Source organism: Galeopterus variegatus, unplaced genomic scaffold, assembly GCF_000696425.1.
Source record: "Galeopterus variegatus unplaced genomic scaffold, G_variegatus-3.0.2 Scaffold843, whole genome shotgun sequence".
Classification (NCBI taxonomy): Eukaryota; Metazoa; Chordata; class Mammalia; order Dermoptera; family Cynocephalidae; genus Galeopterus; species Galeopterus variegatus.
In genome coordinates, this window is record NW_007726954.1 from 86581 (window position 1) to 105997 (window position 19417).

Genomic DNA, 19417 nt, shown 5'->3' on the forward strand with positions numbered 1-19417 from the left:
GTGGCCCACTTGAGTGGAACAAATCTCTTCCTGCTAAGGGCAAAGAAGAAGTAAAAGGCAGAGGAGGCTAGCGCTTTCTCTGGAGGCTACTCACGGCCCCGGCTGTGCCCCCTCGTGGTCTTCAGAAACTTGCTCCACCTTACCCGTACAGCAGGGCGTGGTCCAGGTGCTCACACAGTCGCTGCAGCACCTTGTCATGGTTCCGGATGGCAGGGGTCTCATCCTCACATGCAGCAAAGTAGCTCTGCAACTGAAAGAAAAAAAAATCCCCTCCAAATCAGACATGGATAACAAGGAGGGCTGCAGAAGTCTTGGAATCAAGAAGGGAGCTGAGAAAACCAGTCAAATGATGTATCCGCGATGACAGACAGAGAAGTCTACCTCAAATGGCCCTGCCCCGGCTGCTTGTCCCATACTGGAGGTCCTAGAGGGCAAAGGCTGTATCCTTATAACCCAGTTACCAAGAGGCCATTGGCAAGCGCTTTGTACATTGACAACTTGATGATGATGAGGGATCCACAGTCCATGCCTACGTCTCAGGCCAGGGCCACAGAACTACACAACTCCAGGGGCACTACATATAGTGCTACCTATATAAATGCCACATACTCCCCAGAGTTGTGCAACACAGTGGCCCTGCCTGGAGCTGCTCTTTATATGCACTGAGGGCTGATGGACAGGGCATCTGCTCCGACAGCCTTCTTGCTGGAGGCTGATCTGGGGTACTGGATTTGATTGAGGAACCTGACCAGGCTCCTCCTGATATGGATCTGGGAGCATGCCAGGCTGAAGTCAAGCCCTACAACCAAGAAGGACACTGTTCCCGTTAGACTGATACAAGGAGATTTGAGCAGTAGGTGAGACAAACTGCAGCACAGAACAAACCCCACCAGACTGATGAAGGTGAAGCCAGCTCTATGAGCCTACTTAAGGCAAAGAAAGCCCGGATACTTGGACTGAGTTCTCTGCAACTGCAACTGTGGGGGGTGGGGTGGAGGGGTGGGAGGGCCCCTTTCAAGTAAAGCCCTAGGAGAAAAGTCTCTCCAAGTTCATATTAGCCATACCCTGGTTTGCTGTTGCCCTTCTGATAATTAGAAGGGAGGAGAATGCAAGAAAAGAGCCCTGATCCCTGAATACTGGTCTCAGGTTTAAGCTCGTGGGACAAATGCATCCTCAAACTTTTTCTGGAAGCAGTGATAGAGACGGCCACAGCAGGCAAGATACATCAACCACACCAATATGCAGGTACTCTTGGAGAGAGGCCAACCATTCAACCCCCACAACAAAAATAGCCTCTCTTCTCTGTGGCCCAGGGCAAGCCCAGCAGCCTTGCTGGCCAGGGACAGACCTCAGTCCTGTGGGGTCTACCCCCAGCCCCCACCCAGAGAGGCAGGCAAGTTGGAGCACCAGGAGAAAAGGTTTTTAGAGCAGAAAGAAACAGAAATGAGCCTGCAAAAACCAGGCAAGCTCCCTCTTAACAATGGCCTGCTGGCCAGGGACAGACCTCAGTCCTGTGGGGTCTACCCCCAGCCCCCACCCAGAGAGGCAGGCAAGTTGGAGCACCAGGAGAAAAGGTTTCTAGAGCAGAAAGAAACAGAAATGAGCCTGCAAAAACCAGGCAAGCTCCCTCTTAACAATGGCTGAAAGCATTCTTGCACACTTTGGTAGTAAGTACTATAACACTGGTGTCAAGCTTTTTATTTTAATTTGAAAATCTAAGTAAATAAATCTGAGATCAGAAAATATTAGATAGAGCTGGAAGGATCCTAGAGATCTAGTGCAATTTTCTCATTAAAAAAGCAAAACAGAGGCTTAGTCATTTTCTTGATTATAAAAGTAGCTATACCCACCATAACCCTTGAGAAACACAGTATTTACTTATTTATTTAAAAACAGATAAGGTGGCAAAGGCCGAAGAGGTTAGGTTGCTTAATGTTTTTTAGCTAAGTGATGCACCCATGGCTGGAACTCAGACTCCTTTCTCAGGCCAAGATACCTTCAAAATATAATTATTCCAAAATAACGTTTGCTCGTCATAAAAATGCAAGCAATGTGCAGGTGTGCATGCAGTATAAAGACCTCCTGCTCCCCTGTTCCCCACTTCCCCATTGTCAACAGCTTGGTGCCTGTGCCCTCCCAACTCTTTTCTCATATAAATAGATCTTTAAAAAAAAAAAAAAAAAGGAAAATAGGACTATAGGACTATGCTACACTCATTGTTCAGAAACTTGCTTTAAAAAAAAATAAAAAAGAAACTTGCTTTGCCTTAAAGATGTATCAAACATACTTCCATATCATTATATTCAGATCTGCTGTATTCTTTTTCATAGCCCCACTATATTCTAAAATATGATGCACCACACTTTAACCATTGTTAAATAGGGATATGGCCTCCAATTCTTTGATAACACACATAATATTGCAATACACACCTATATGGGCCTCCTGTGTGAGTATTTCTGTATGCTGAGTGCATAAAAGTGGAGCCACTGAGCTTAGGGTCATACATATTTACAACTTGCTTGAGTCCTGCCATTTTGCCCTTCTAGAATGTTGGACTGGTTCACATTCCCATCATGCTGGCCAATGCTGAATATAATTAGTCTAATTTTTGCCACTCTAATTGGTGAAAAATAGTACCCCATTGTTTTAAATTGTATTACTCTGATTAAAAGTGCAGTCGAACATTCTCACTAGCCATTTGTATTTCATTTTCTGTGAACTGCCTATTCACAACCTTTGCCCAATCTTCTACTGACTGCTTGTCTTTTTCTTATTGATTTGTTGCAGCTCTTTGTTTAAGAATTTAACCCAGTTGATTGTTATATATTATTTTTCCCCAGTGAGAAATTTTAAATTTTTATGCAGTTAAATCTGTCAGTCTTTTCCTTTAGAGTTTCCCATTTTTCCCAATCTAATATTACAAAAGTACCTTTATTCTTTTAAAGTTTTGGGACATTTTGGTTTCATTTTTTATGTTTAAATCTTTACTTTAACTATGGCATGAGGTAGGGATCAATTGTCTTAGTGTGTTTTTGTGTTGCTATAACAGAGTACCCAAGACTGGGTAACTTACAAAGAAAAGAGGTTTATTTGGCTCATGATTCTGGGGCAGCTGCATCTGGCATGGGCCTCAGGCTGGGGAAGAGAAGTTGGTGTGTGCAAGATCACAAGGTGAGAGAGGAAGCTGGAGAGAGCGAGGGAGGTGCCAGGCTTCTTTTAATAACTAACAGAACTAATAACTAATAGATCGAGAACTCACTCACCTCTCCCCCTCCCAGGCCATCAATCTATTCGTGAGGGATCTGCCCCCATGACACAAACACCTCTCACTAGGCCCCACCTCCCAACACTGCCCTGTTGGAGATCAAATTTCAACATGAGCTTTGGGTAAACAAACATATCCAAACTATATTATCCAGCTTTATTATTTTCTGGATGGATAACCCATTTTCCTCATAATTATTAATGGTCCAGCCTCTCCTCTACTGATTTGTGATTTAATATGCCCCACTAGTTTATGTTATTGGTCCATTGTCTATACCTGTGCCAGTTCCCTATTTTTAATTATTTCACTTTATTCAGCATTTTGAAATGGGCAGAACAAGTCCACCCCAACCCCTGCCCCAATTACTCAAATTTCATTACTGATTCCCTTTTGGATGTGGAATAGAATTAGGCTGAAAGCAGAGGTTATTTGGGGGGAGAAATGATACCTTTGCAATATTGAGTCTTCCAATCCAGGAACATAAAATTTTCTCCCCATTTATCAGGTCTCCTTTTACCTCCTTTGGTAAGATTTACAGCCTTTTAAAACTATGTCTGGCACATTTGTTTCAAAGGGGGTTGCATACCTACACATGGTATTATGAGTTAGGGAACAATCTGCAATTATGAAAAAATTTCTGCACAAAGTACAGTACAAAGATTATTATCCCATGGTGGTAAAGAGGGAGGGCTCTGGAAGCTGGAAACATGGGCCCAGGGCCTGGCTCTGCTATACAGAGTTGGGCACCTTTGGTAAATTGTTTGACCCTGTAATCCTCATTTTTCCTCATCTTTAAAATGGGTTAAAAGGCCTATTTACGGCTGAGCTGTCAACATGTGGCTTCTTACATTTAAGTTAACTAAAATGAAACAAAATAAAAAACTTAGTTCTTCAGTCACACTAGCCATATTTCAAATGCTTGAGAGCCATGTGTGGCTAGTGGCTCCTATATTGGGCAGTGAAGATATAGAACATTTCCATCATTGAAGAAAGTTCTATTGTATAGTGCTGATTTAGGGGATCAAATGATAAAAGCATGCAAAAAAGTATAGAACCTAGTAAGCATCAAATGCTCAGTACACATTAGCTATAATTATTAACAATAATGAACCCATATTCTTGGTCAAACAAATGATATAGCACTTGGCTAAACATAAGTTCAGGTGCAAAGGAGATGCAATGATGCACTCTGCTCTCAATAACAATATTCTGCTCAGTAGGCCACGAGCAGGAGGTTCCACAGCCTCCTCTTCAAGCACTCTTTTGTGAAAGAGTTTGATAAAGATTCCCCATTGTCTCAGGGGACAAGGAGACCTTGAATCAGTGCTACATCCCAGCACAGTTCTTGAAAGGAACAGGAAGAAGAAAAAGAAGGTCTATGAATCAATGATGCAAGAACTTGAGGAGCTATGCAAGAACTTGAGCTCGCTTATGTAGCAAAGCGACACAGAGGTAAACAAGCAGTGGAGGTACTTCTGTCCCTTAGTCATTTTCTGCACCAGGAAGACCAGTAGGCTCAGGAAGAACGGAGCAGGAGGAAAGCAAACATGGAATCACTGAGGACCCCGGAACAACAGAACTGATGGGATGAGTATAACGAGTATTGCTTAGCCTGGAAACACAAGTGCCATCTGTTATGTCAAAGCACTCTTCAGTGGCATTCAATACCTGTCGGTGGAGCTAATGCCAGCTGTAATTACAGCCATCAGTTACGCAGTTATTATGTGCACTCTGAAGGCAGCAGAGTAGTTCATAGTGTGGACTCTGGGGTCAGACAACTTGGTTTGAATGCTGACTCTGCTCCTCAGTCACTTGCGACTTTGGCAAGTTACTTTACCTCTTTAAACTTGGTTTCCTCATCTGCAAAATGGGCTGAGTAACAGTACCCTCCCTACAGGTTGTCAGGAGGGGTAAGATAATACTTATACCGTATTTACCAAAGTACATGATACCTCGTAAACACTTTCTAAACGTTAGCAGCTGTGATGATGATGATAACAATGACGACAGTGATTTCACAAACACTAATTTAATCAGCACAGCAACCTCATAAAGCAGGTCACAGAGCTAGTAAGTGGATATTTTAAACCCATTCTTTTCAGAAAACCTAGGTTCAATATCCCTGAATGAATAATACATATAAAATATCCAACTGTTTAAATCCCTTCTAGTATGTTTTAGGAGAACCCAGAAAAGAAAAATGCAGTCCCCTCTCTTTTAAATTATGAGAACTAGAAAGCCCACAGTAGATGAGCTCAGTGTCTTCTGCAGTTCTGCTTCTTGGAAGACAGACCCAGGAGAGAAGCCAGTGTGGCTTCTCTAAGAAGAAAGCTTTCCAATTACTCCCTCTGTCCTTTTGCCCTGCTCTGGCATCTCCCCAGTAGTGAGAAAGTGTCTTGTTTGATTAAAACAAGGCAGAGCTGCTACAGGAGGTGCTTTCTCACTTCTGGGAAGGAATTCATCCTGCTGATCAGACTGCCAAGTGGTTCTGGGTGTTGCCTTTCTGTCAATGCAGATTTGGGTAAAAAGTGGAAAATTTCAGAGTTAGTAGGAATCTAGAGCATGGGTCAGCAAACTATGGCCAGTAGGCCTGTCTCTTATTTATTTTATTTTATTTATTGGTTATGACTGTCTCCTATTTTTGTAAATAAAGTTTTATTGGAACACAGCTACATCCACTTGTTTATTATCTACAGTGGCTTCTGTGCTATGACGGCAGAGTTGAGTAGATGTGACAGACACCGTACAGCCTGCAGAGCCTAAAGTATTCAATATCTGGCTCTTTACAGAAAAAGTTTGCTGACCCCCAGTCTAAAGCCTTGAGCAGAGGTGACCAGGAATGCACATTTGTGACAACTGGGATGTGGAGCTGTCTCTTGCTCAAAGCTCAGGTCAGTAGTGGCTGGAAAGAGAGGCTCAAGCCTTGAAGAGTCATACATTTCAACCAACAGTTACTGAGCATCCACTATGCATACAACAGATACTATTCCTACACCGAAGTCTAATATAAAGTCCATGCCCTTGTAAAACTTACATTCTGGTGGCAGAGATAAACTGTGTGCAACAATATAATATGGCATCAGGGAATGATAAGTGCTATAGAAAAACAAGGCAGGGTATGGAGCTTGGCTATAAATGTGGGGCCAGAGAAGATTTCTCTGAGGAAATGACTATAGAGGTATCTGGGGGAAGAGTAACCCAGTTACAGGAACAGCAGGTGCAGAGGTCCTGAGGCAGGAGCACCAGGGGCTGGAGCTCGGGGAGGGAGGATGAGTGATATGTGATGAGGCCAGGAAGGCAGCCAAGGGAAGGCCGTGGAACACTGAGGTAGAGACAGAGAGACTGGTGCTGATGGGGAAATGGAGCCTGGGAGCTGGCTGTAGGGGTGAGAACATGAATAGGGTCAGATTCAGGCTCTGAAGATGGTGACTAGAGGTGGGGTAGGAGAGAAAGGAGGTGCCAACCCGGTTCCAAGGCTTGTGGTCTGAGCAACTGAATGGCAGTGCCATTTTTGGATCAGGCGGAGACCTGCTCTGGCCATGGTAAGTTCAGAACAGCTGTCAGATGTCTAAGTGGAGAGCTCAGGAGACAGTTGTAGAATGGTTCTGGAGTTCGGGGAGAGGTCAGCGCCATCAGCCTTTAGATGGCATTTAAAGCTGTGGACGTAAACAAGATCATCTTGGGAGTGCAGGAAGAGGAGCGTCTGAGAACGGAGCTGCCGGGGCTGCACCGCTAGACCAGGGTCCTCACCTAAGGGCACAACAGAACCAGCTGGGAACTTGAGAAAATAACAGTGCCTGGGTGATTCTAACACCCAGCCAGAGCCGGGGATCACTGCTTTAGACGGTGAAGGCGCAGCCAGTGAGGCGAGCTGGACACCTGGCCAGCGTGTGCCCAGGAAGCCAAACGGAGAAAGTTTCCCAAGGGAGGGTACCATTGGGTCATCGAAGTCACAACAGATAGGACGAATAGGGAGGTGTGGGGAACCTTGATGAAAGCAACTAGGGTGAGGGGCACAGGCGACAGGCTGACAGGGAGAGCAGGAGCTTATGTGGATCTTGTTTCAAGAAAACAAGATATTTTAACAAATGACATTGATGAGGCCATTGGAACTAAAACACTTAGATGTTTGATAATAGGAAAAATTATTACTATTTGAAGGTTTGATAGTGATATTGGGTTATGTGAGAAAAAGAATCCTCATTTCTGAGCAATTTATACTGAAATATTTATGGATGTCTGGAAATCTGTTTCAAAATAATAGAGGGATAGGGTAGAGTTGACACAAGACAGTCCAGGAGATGACAAGAGCTGCCCACGGGAATTCAGTCTACCATTCACCTATTTATGGTCAGGAAAGAGAGAGAGAAGGGAAGAGGAAGAAGAGAAGGTGGGGACAGCAAATACAGAAAACTCCTTTGACCAGTTTTGCCAAAAGAACGGCAGGAATACAGGGATGGAGTAAAGGAGTAAAGAAAGGCTTTGAACAGGAAAGACAGGATGGGCTCCGCTGTCCCAGAGGAGGGGTGGCCACAGATGATGGGAGGATGAAAATGTTCTCATCAGAAGAAAATAAGTTCAGCTGAGAATGAAGAGAGGGATTAAGACAAAGTAATTTTTTTAAGCCCTGGTTTCCCAAAAGCCCATGAACTTGAAGACCTCCCTCTCAAAGGCATGTTCCCAGGCCACACTCTGGATTGGCTGAGTGGCTCTCCTGGTCGCTCAGGCACCAGGGCCAGGAAGAGCTGGTTCAGCTCATCCCAGACTCTCAAAGCCAGGAGGACAATGCTCCCTGAGCACTCTGGGAAGACTGGCTGTCACAAGACTGCGCCAGACCCCGTGGCTTCAGGGAAAAGTGGGCGGCACACTCCAGCAAGCCAAGAAATGCCCGACTCAGAGCATTTTAATTAGGGCGAGTCCCACTCTCTGCTCCGAGCTGCCATGGCCCAGCCCTCTCGGTCCTTCTCTCTCACAGACACACAAACGCAAAACAATTTCTAGTACTGTGGTTGGTACCAAGAAATCCTTCCAGATTGGTCCCCAATAGTTAACTCAAAGGTAACTGTGATGGATTATAAATGGCCATAATGAGAATAAGACAGTTACAGGTGACCTCCTTTCTTTCTTCCTGTCAGTCAAGACCAAAGAGAGGCTGCAACACTGCCCAACAGACGGAAGCTCTCAATTCTAACTTTGCTTCCGACTCACAGGCTGTACCCTTGCTCTTGCTGGCTCGTTGGCTCAGTTGGTTAGAACATGGTGCTGATAACACCAAGGTCTGGGGTTTGATCCCTGGTTTTCCTGTCAGTCAAGACCAAAGAGAGGCTGCAACACTGCCCAACAGACGGAAGCTCTCAATTCTAACTTTGCTTCCAACTCACAGGCTGTACCCTTGCTCTTGCTGGCTGGTTGGCTCAGTTGGTTAGAACATGGTGCTGATAACACCAAGGTCTGGGGTTTGATCCCTACCAGCCAGCAAAAAAACCCAAAAAACAAAACCCCTGCTCTCACAACGTCAGGACAGGCTGATGTAACCTCTTACACAGGGCTTGGCCTCAGACACGAGGCTGGAACACGCCTGGTTTAGCTGCCTGACCACCATGGGGCTCCCCTGCTGTGCCTGCTTCATTCCTGCTCACCCAGAGGGGCACTGGCCTTAGATGCAGGAGAAACCTGGCCCGGTGTCACCTGAGGCACGACTCTCTGCTGCTGCCCAGGGAGGAGGTCGCTAGGTAACAGCAGCCTCCCTATGAATCCATGGAGACTAAATATGTTCACATGATAGGACACTTACAGCAGCCTCAGCAGGCCAGGTCTAGGAGGTGATATCCTAAAGCAGAAAAGACCCCAACTGAAGGAAGAGTACACTGCTGTCTCACCTCAAATCACCTTTTTAAAGAATTAAATCAATGACGGCCACGGTGAAATGAGCTCACCTCCACCTCAGAGCCAGCCCGAGCTGCTGCGGGCACACCTGGCCCATGAGGCTGCTTCTCACTTGATGCTGCTGCAGGTGCACGGCAGTGGGAGAGAGTCTTATGGAAAGTGAGGGGGCACTGCCTGCCCTGCGTTCTGGAATTTTCTTCACAGTACTGCCCCTCTGGTCTTCACGGACACTCCATTCCTTCCACAGCAGATCCTCAGAGGAAAGGCAGAGCTCAGGCCATCGATATCATTTATTACCTTTGGAGTCGGGCTGTCCCCAAACCTTGATGCCTGAACCCCTCAGAGAGAGGGACCCCCAGAGGGCTCATTCATATCAGTGACAGCTGGAGAGGTTTGGTGTGGCTAGGACTATATAATGTCCCTTCAGGGAAGCCACCACCACAACTTGCCTACCTTGGTCTGGCAATAGCAATTTGCCCCAGCCTCGGGAAGGGAAAGGCAGGTGCTCATCAGCCATCCCCTCAAAAGTAAACACGTAAACAAATAAACAAGGCAGGCAGGCTGGAGTCTTTCAAGTCTTAGGAAAACTTCTTAGAACAATAATACCCGTTTCACATGATCCAAGGAATGGAACCCCACTGCCAACAGTATTTCTGTAGAGAATCTCCACCGAGATCTGGCCAAGGCTGAAGAACTTCAGAATCTAAGGGCAGAAGAGCCCTCAGAAATCATGCAGTTATGAAGCAGAGTTTCCTGGGGCCTCCCATTCAGTAAGAATGCTCTGGGCAGGAGGGCATGTGAAGCAGGTTAGAGTAAGAGCCAGCGAGAGAGCAGGAATGAGAGATGCTGTCAATCAATGAGACTTCGACTACTGAATGTGTTGAAAATCAGAAAAATAATCACTTGGCCAGAACCCTCACTTTAGAGGCAGGAGGATTGGGGCCCAGGGAGGTAAAGGCACTTCCTGTGCCCCTGGCTTTGTCCTACCTAACTGCGGAGTCTTGCCCAGATGCACTCAAGACACCTTCTGCTTCCACCCCACCTGGGGACACCTGTTGTAATGTCTGGGAAGTGCTCATCCTGACGTCTTACTGAGGAGGGCAGAGAAGCAGGGGCCTTGGGCCATTCCCAGGTCCTTAGTGATGGAGTTGGGGGTTGGCTGGGGGACAATGTCAGGAAGGGCCTAGTTGCTTTCTTCGTAGATGACATGAGAGTGTCAAGAGAGGTTGCTGGGTGTCTGCTGCTCCACCAACCCTAGGCGACCGCAGTGCTTCTGACTTTCTCTCCTAATTTCAAAATTCTTTTTTTTTTTTTTTTTTAAAAAAAGATGACCAGTAAGGGGATCTTAACCCTTGACTTGGTGTTGTCAGCACCACGCTCAGCCAGTGAGCAAACCGGCCATCCCTATATGGGATCCGAACCCGGGGCCTTGGTGTTATCAGCACCGCACTCTCCCGAGTGAGCCACGGGCCGGCCCCATAATTTCAAAATTCTGAACCAGAGATCCCATCCCACCTTAGGCTGGAAAATATTTCCTTCTCAATGACAATGAACTACAGCAGATTATAGAACTAGAGAGCCCAGAAATCACCCCTATGTAAGAACCAATCAGAGATCCTGCGATTCACAAAAATCATCAGTTTAGTTTCTTGGTATGAAAAATGCTGTCCTTCAGCAATGTCTTTGTGAGGCAGCAAGTGCCCCTGCCCAGAACAGGCTTGTGTCCAGGCTGGGTGGCATCCTTAGACTGACTGGCACCTCCATGTTGGGCTGTCATAAAAGGTTTGTTTACCATGGGCTTTCATTGTTCTTTCAGCAAGTTTGGGGAAATCAACGCTTCTTAACCATTCAGCCAATTGCATGGCTTTCTTTCTCACCTCCCAAATCACTGCTCACCAGCCCACTGCTGGAAGATATGTGGGGTGGGGCAGGGGAGCTAAAAAATCAGGTACTTGAATTATCCATGGATTTCATTTTTCTGTGCTTTCTTTGGGGTGTAAGAACGATCACAGCTGTGTAATTTGACAGAATATGGTTTCCAAAAGCAGTGAAACGCTTCTCTTTCCTGGGACAGGGTGTCCAAGCCTCAAAGTACTATGATTCCTCTGCCTGGGAACTCAACACAGGGCTTGGCCTCTTACGGAAGAACCAAGGACACCTTTCAGGGTGGGGAGAAAAATGGTAAGAAGCTCGGTCAAGAGGTCCCTGGGCAAACACCAGAGACCTAAGAGCCACCAATGGCCTGACAGGACATGCAGCACACACATTTCTACTCCACTCTTCTTCCGCTGGGACAGAAGCAGGAGCTGGCAGACACCCTGCACTCTGTTTTCTGAGCACTTCACGCTCAGTGTGGTGTGTGGCACTGGCGTGAGCAGAAGGGAATTTTTCAGAGCCTTTTTTCAACTGGGCTTTCAAAGCATGGAGCCTGTGCTGGTACTGTGTTCATCTTCCACTTCCCTTTTCCTCTGCTGGCTGATGACACGGCCTCATGAGTGCTTCCAACACCCAGACAACTGGTGAGTTACTAAAGGAAAACTGTCACCAAGTCACTGTCTAAATCACAATGTTAGTTTGGGGGACACTGATAGGACCCTTGCCTCCATTCCGAGGCCCATGCAACACAGATACTTTGCAGGCTGAAAATGTAAATATAAGGCTAGGAAGCACGATAGAAACGTTATAACTGCTATTAAAGGACCCTAGGGAGGCCTTGTGATATGCACCTGTGCCATTAAATATGTTTAATGTCTGTCTCCTCTTTTAGAATGTAAGCTCCTGAGGCTGGCCTGTGGCTCACTTGGGAGAGCGTGGTACTGACAACACCAAGTCAAGGGTTAAGACCCCCTTACTAATGTAAGCTCCGTGGAGGCAGGGGCTAGGTAGCATTTGCTCACTGCTGATTCCCAGTAACCAGAAGTGCTCAGAACATAACAGTCACTCAACAAATATTGGTTGAATGCATGGGTCGTTTTACAGAGGGCTGGCCCACAAGACTGCACCCACAGGGATGCGTGATATGCTATAATTTCAAGATGGACATGATGGAGACAGAAAAGCCTAGAGAAATGGAAAGAGCAAGAGCCAGAAAAATGGCTCCAATCCAAGTTCTGGCCCTTATAAGCCTTAAAACCTGAGGCAAGTTATTTCTCTAAACCTCATTTCCCTCACATATTAAACAGGCATCACGAGCCATCCTGCTGACAGAGGAGGTGCGTGTACACGTGCTGAGTGCGGTGCCTGGCACACATTAAATGTAAAGATTCCTGTGCTGCTACTACTCCCTTTCCTCTCACTGTGTTTGGGCACATCGGGCCTCAGCAGTCTGTGAGCACCAAAACCAAAGAGTGTGGGGAAAATGCATGCACAGTGAAGGCTGGCAACTCCTAAAAACTAAGTTTGGGGGTTTTGTGCACATATTATTGGGTTTCTTAGAATCTGTTAGTTCCAGCTGTTAAATATAGTTACCTGGGGAGGAGGGAGATTATAGGAAACAGATACTTTCTTCCTTCTGTAGTTCTATAATGTTTGTAAACACTTACAAGCAAAGGGGGAAAAGATAAATTACAAATACACAAAATGGGGGAGAGTGTCTGTGTGGCAGGGCCAGCTGCTTCACTGGCGAGAGGAGAGGAGACACTCTCAAGACCCTGAGTGGTTAAAATAACCAACAGATCAGTGACCTGAACTTTCAGCTCCAGCCAAAAGGACTCGCCCAGAAATCGACCTTATTCTCTTGTCTCAAATGAAAATTCTAGGACAGGGCTGGAAAGGAGAGTTCGCCCAAACCAACCAGACCTGCTGCCTGGGTGAGGCTCTCAAGGAGTGCTCTGGGCCCATATTGCACAGGAGGGTTCCACATCCCAAGCAGAGAAACCCGCTTCATTGGCAGTGAGGCCACCTGAGAGAGCTTCTTATCACAGGGAGAAAAGCCCCATTGCTCTCCTTGAACATCAGGGCCCTGCCAGCCTCAGCAGCAACATCCTCTTACCATGGTGGTGAAGACTGCTGCCCGAGACCAGCGCTGTAGACTGGAGAGGGGGAAATGACCCACCCAGGAGTCCCACGGGACCTGCAATGCCAGCTTTCTCCTCCTTGCAACTCTCACTCTCTGAACACCAGCTCCTTTCTTTCCGTGTTAAAACATGTTGTGACCACTCCACCCCTTACTCAACGTTGGTTTCCAGACTTCACATCTTTGTCCACTGGCAGCAGGTTTTCAATTTTGCCAGGAATTTCTTTTTACACTGGGCTCCAGCTGGATGAGTTTTGAGGGAGACGCACAGGAATTGTATCTGAAACTCTGGAGTGTGAGCAGTGACTACAGAATGATCACAGAGAGTCACCTGTGGTCCTCCCTGTTTGAACAGAGAGCCCATTGCTGCCACATGGTGGCCAGCTTCTCTCTAATCTCAGGTACAGGTGAACTTCTGCCTGGCCTCAATCATCAAATGGGACTAAGGTAGAGCCAAGCCACAGAGAGAGTAAAAGGGCCCAGGTGTTCTGGAGAGGACCACAGTGTCAAGGCCTCACACAGAAACCTGCCATCAGAGAAACATTTCTTTAAAGGAGAACCACATCAGACTTAATGGGCAAACCTCAGAAAAAGCAGTTTTCACTTCCTCACTATTATCTACTCCTGGGCCCAGGTGAGGTTACTCGTGGGGTCGGGAGCCCTCTGTGCATGTTATGTGGTTCCTGGCTGGGAGCCTTAGGGTCCCTCCCAGCCCTCACCAGACAGCCTCTATTCTGCGAGAGGGGAAAGGAGCAGAGAAATGGGGAAGAGGAAGCAGGAAGAAGGCACATCAATCCTTAGCACCTGAGCTTACAAAATGTGTGTAAAATGCCCATTATTTTATTTAGATCTTTGCCCTAGTGACTCAGATCCTTGGGGATTTTCAGAACATTTAAAGCTTTTAAGAGTTCTTCAGTGAAGTTAACGAAACTATTGATCTAAACCAAACATCAGTATAATTCTCACGAATATCGATCAGTCCCTCTCCAGGAATGAGCTGCCCTGGCTAATTTTTTAATGTGCCAGCAGATCTAACCTATCTGAAGAAGTAGAAAAATGGGGAAAAGTCCACCGCTGGAGGCAGCCTTTCAGCTGTACTGACAGCCTGGGCTGAGCAGCAGCTGCAGCCAGCCACCAGCATCAGCGAGACTCCTGTGCAGGGTGGGCTGTGCCCGGTGGGAAATACACCCCACTCAGAGCCGAAACCAGCGGAGCAGTAAATATCTGCCCTAACCCAGGTGGGCGGCAGACCTAGGCAGAGAAGGTTGTTGGACCCGGAAACATTCACTGAGCGACAGTTACTTTATTACAATTCATTTATTTATCCTGTTTCAGGGGAGGGAGAACAGGAGACCAATTACTTCTCATTTAACATATTTCTGAGCTACGTGGGTACTTCAGAAAGGTCACGGAATAATGGAATCAAAAGATAATATGAATCTTTCCATGAACTTTTTGAAGACCCTCGTATCTGTGTCATTTAAAACTACTTATTTTCTTAGAAGAATTTTTCATCCTCTCATTCTAGTCAGTGTTCCTTGCTGGGTGCCACATCACCGCCTTAGGGATGTTTTCCACGACCACCTCTTCCAAAGCAAACTTCCCTGCCAATTCTCTATCACCTTGTTCTGCCTAATGCCTCCGTAACACCACAATGTGAAACCACCTCTGTATTCGTCTACTCCATCTTCTCCTACTAAAACGTCAGCTCCATGAAGGCAGAGACCTTATCTGCCTATTCACCACCATCTCCCTCAGACCTAGAACCATAAGGACCTAGGGAAGGTACTTTTTGAAGGGCAATACATGGACACATGATAGGATTTACAAGAGTCTATATTTATTCCACAAGCCTGATATAACATGCAAAAACAGCTACAATAGAGATTTGGTTAATTAGTCACACCAATTTCTCTGAAAATGATCCCTAGCCTATCCTGGCTAGGACTTTTTCATGTGCACAGAGCCATACACATATGGACTACCACCTATGGGCCAAATCCAGTCTGCTACCTATTTTTGTAAATAAAGGTTTATTAGAACATAGCCACACCCATTCATGAGTGGTTGCTTTTGAGCTACAAGGGCAGAACTGAGTAGTTTCCCCAAGATCACGGGGCCTAAAAATATTTACCATCTGGCCTTTTAAGAAAAAGCATGTCAACCCTGAATGTGAAGAAACAGAGAAGTGTAGTATAACATTTTCACTGAAAACCTGCTCAAGAGTAAACTGAAGAGTCCACACAGATGCTTGCAAGCAGCAATGGTAGATAACATTTTTCTTTTTTGGAGGGGGCAGCTGGCCAGTACAGGGATCTGAACCCTTGACCTTGATGTCATCAGCACCATGCTCTAACCAACCGAGCTAAGTAGCCAGCCCTGCTAACATTTTATTTAGAATTCACTGTGTGCTAGGTATTGATTGCACTAAGTGCTGTAAGTGTATTATCTCACGTAATTGAAATCTCATGATAACACTGTGAATAGCTTCTTTTTTTTTTTTTTTTCTTAAGATGACCGGTAAGGGGATCTTAACCCTTGACTTGGCGTTGTCAGCACCACGCTCACCCAGTGAGCCAACCGGCCCTCCCCATGTAGGATCCGAACCCGTGGCCTTGGTGTTATCAGCACCGCACTCTCCCGAGTGAGCCACGGGCCGGCCCACTGTGAATAGCTTCTGACTGCAGAGGTCTAGTCCTTTGTCAGGATCAACATGGTCAGTGACAAACCCAGAATTCAAACCCAGGCCAAGGTCTGTGTACCTCTGAAAGCTGTATTTGTATCTATGAGGCCACACAGCTTCACAGAAGGCTCTTTCTAGCCACATCTAGCAGAACCCTCAGCACTCTTGAGATTAGTCTGTCTCCTCACTGTCCTCAAAAGACCACCTAGAGGGCCCCACTTCCTTGGGGATGCTCAGGTTGTTCCTTCTATCTTGAATGCCCACTCTTCTCTTTCTCTGAATTCCACCAATTTGTCAAGACTCAGTTAAGCTCTCCTCCTCCTGAGGTCTTCTCTTTGCCCCAGTTATTTTCCTTTTATTCTCCTTCCAACCAATACACAAACTGTTGAAGGGCAGAGGCTGCTCCGCACAGCACAGATTCTCTGCTCACATTGCATGCATGTGCAGCAGACACTCGTGCTCCTTAAAAACAAAACAACACTCATGAAAATCACTGCTTTCCCTCCCCTGGAGAAGATGCTATTTATTAGAACTACATGTCAATCCAAAATACCAACATTGTCCATGACTTGGACATTCTCTTTATTAACAAATCAACAACCACAGGCTTTATTAACACCACCTGGGATGTGCCTGCTACACGTTCCCTTTCAGGAACAGGGGAAGCTTGCTTTTTATTGTCATTTTCATGCAATCGTGTTAACTATTAAACTCTCCAGTGCTAACCCCCAAGAATCCCATCTCCATATCAGAACACAGGTCCCCTCGGATTCAGGTGAGATAACAGGGGTTTTACCTTTGTGGTGTTACAGTGTATGTTTGCCATCACAAAATCTAGGTGTGAAAATAGCCGAACCCAACACTACTGCTCGAGGTAGTAGTTACCCTTGAGGGTGTAGTTTCTGGAAGGGGGAACAAATGGAATTCTGGGATGATGGTCATGTTCTGTTTCTTGGTCTGGGTGCTGGATAGGTGGGCGGGTTCACTTTGTGAGAACTCACTAAGCTGTACACAGGATCTGTGCACTTTCTGTATGTATGCTATATTTCAATACAAAGTCCTAAAAAGCTCTTAGCAAATAGTAATGTACAATGGATCTTTGCAAAAATACACATCTCATTTTCTTCATGCAATGTCCTTATAAAAGGACAGGTAAGGCCATTTTACTGGTGGTAAGATGGAACAAAAAAGGCAAAGCAACTGTCAAGGTGTTGTCTGAGGGTACTTCAAAAAGTCTGTGGAAAAACAGAATTAAAAGATAATATAAATCTTTTCGTGAACTTTTTCTTTTTTTCTTTTTAAAAGATGACCGGTAAGGGAATCTTAACACTTGACTTGGTGTTGTCAGCACCACGCTCTCCAAGTGAGCTAACCGGCCGTCCCTATATAGGGATCCGAACCCGTGGCTTTGCTGTTATCAGCACCACATTCTCCCAAGTGAGCCACAGGCCAGCCCTGTCGAGAACTTTTTGAAGTACCTTTGTATAACAAATTTAGGTGAGACTGGTATTCAAGGAAAAATCTGACCTCAAGAGTGCTCTCCCTCAATATCCACTGCTATAGCCAAACTGTCCCTTATTAGAAGCAGATACTCTGATTCAGAAAACTAAATGCATTTCATGATGTAAGAATTATATCACAGTTGTCTGAAACAAGCATAAGGAATTGGCTAACAAGTACAAACAGTATTGTATAACAGCCTTCAGGTGATAAAGCACTTGAGCCATCTTCAGATCTCATAAAACAGAGGAACTGGCTCTACCACAAACAAACAAACAAAAAAGCTACCACTTATTTAGACTGGATCAGACACCATGCTAAACACTATACTATCATTAGATCTTCACAACAACCCTAATTTTATCCCTGTTTTACAGATGAGGAAACGGAGGCATGGAAAGCTTAAGGAACCTGCCCAAGGTACAGGGTTATTAATTGGCAAGGTGGAGATTCAACCCAGGCAACCAGACTCCATGTTCTTACCACTGACGCTAGTCATGCCTTTAGTTGTGATGCATACAGGGGTGAGTTCCCTGTTTCTAGCGTGTGACTTATCTTTTCTGGAGTGCATTATAGCTCAATAAAATGTGCTTGTCCAAACGTACACAAGTATAAGCATCTTGACAAACACACCCGACTGTTTCATAAGTGACAGCCTGATTTACAAAGTGCATCTCTGCCTTCAAAAGACCCATGCTCACACATGTGACAGTGTCATGTCCACCACTTCTCTACTGGAGACTTCCCCACTTTTTTTTTTTTCGTTAGGTGGCTAGCCAGTATGCAGATCTGAACTTGTGACCGTGGGTTATAAGGCTGTGCTCTAACCAACTGGGCTAACTGACCAGCCCAACTTTCCCCCATTTATTTGTTTGAAATCCAAAGACAAAACAGTCGGCCTACCTCAAGCTGTCATCAGCCCAGATTACATTAGAAAGGTCAGCAGCATTCTTTTTTCTTCCATTACAATAGATGTATTGCTTTTTAACAAAGTAATTCCTCATCCTGCATTCCTTGAGTGAGCAAAAACTATACCCCACTGCATTAGCCAAGCTCAAGAAAACTAAATAAACAAAACTCTTGCTGGATCTCTGGTATATTGTGCTTCTAGAGGAACATTTTAGTAACAGCATTCTGGATCTACTTTTCTTTTTAAGCTACATTTATATTTATGAAAAGTAAAATTGCTTGTCTGTTACTTTGGAAGAGTTTAAGTGGGGAAAAAAACAGTTATAATGGTTGATTTAATTAATTCTCTTCATTTTGGTTCCTTGAAGTAGTAAAATTAAGCTAGTGGGTTTTCCCCCACCCGAGTCATTTTCCACCCCAGTTTCTAAGACTATCAGGTGAGCTAGGAATTCAGACTAGGAAAAAAATCCATTCTGGTCTGGCCATTTAGGTTTTCAGTGAATATGAATTAACGACACCTTCTAGCAGGGGACCCTTTTTCAGATAAGCTGACTTCATCACACATACATGCCCTTGACAGGTAATCATTTCTACCTAGAATTGGGACAATGATCTCTACTGCGGCAAGCCCCACAGCAAGCCGTCCGTGGTGTCACCCAGTTCCACGGATCAACATCCCAAACGCAATTCCTGGGCACTTCAGGTTCAGTCAAAGCTCTGCCATGGGCCTCTCCGCATCTGCCATCCTTGAGCAAGATTATTCAAGGGACTTCCCAGGACCAGAGCCACAACACTGGGCAGACGGAGTTGCTCATCACTCGGCCTTCCCCTGCCTGCCAGCCTCCCGGCGATGCGAGCCGGCACGCGGTGGGTTCCGCAGGGTGCTGCAGGAGGGATCCCCCGCCGAGTGGGGGTCCCGGCGGGTCGCGGCCCCTCTCCGGGAAGGCAGGGCCCTGGGCCGGGCTTGGGGAAGCTCGGAGGATGCTGACCTCATGACCTCAACTTTGTTGTTTAAAAACAGCTCCGAGGCGGCGGCGCTCACGTGAGCGGCCTGGCTTCCCCTCCGCGGGCCGGGGGCTCCCGGCGGCCCCTCGCTCCCCGGGTGGCGAAGGGGGAAGGCGGTGGCCCCCAGTCCCGGTGGCAGGAGGGGCCCCCG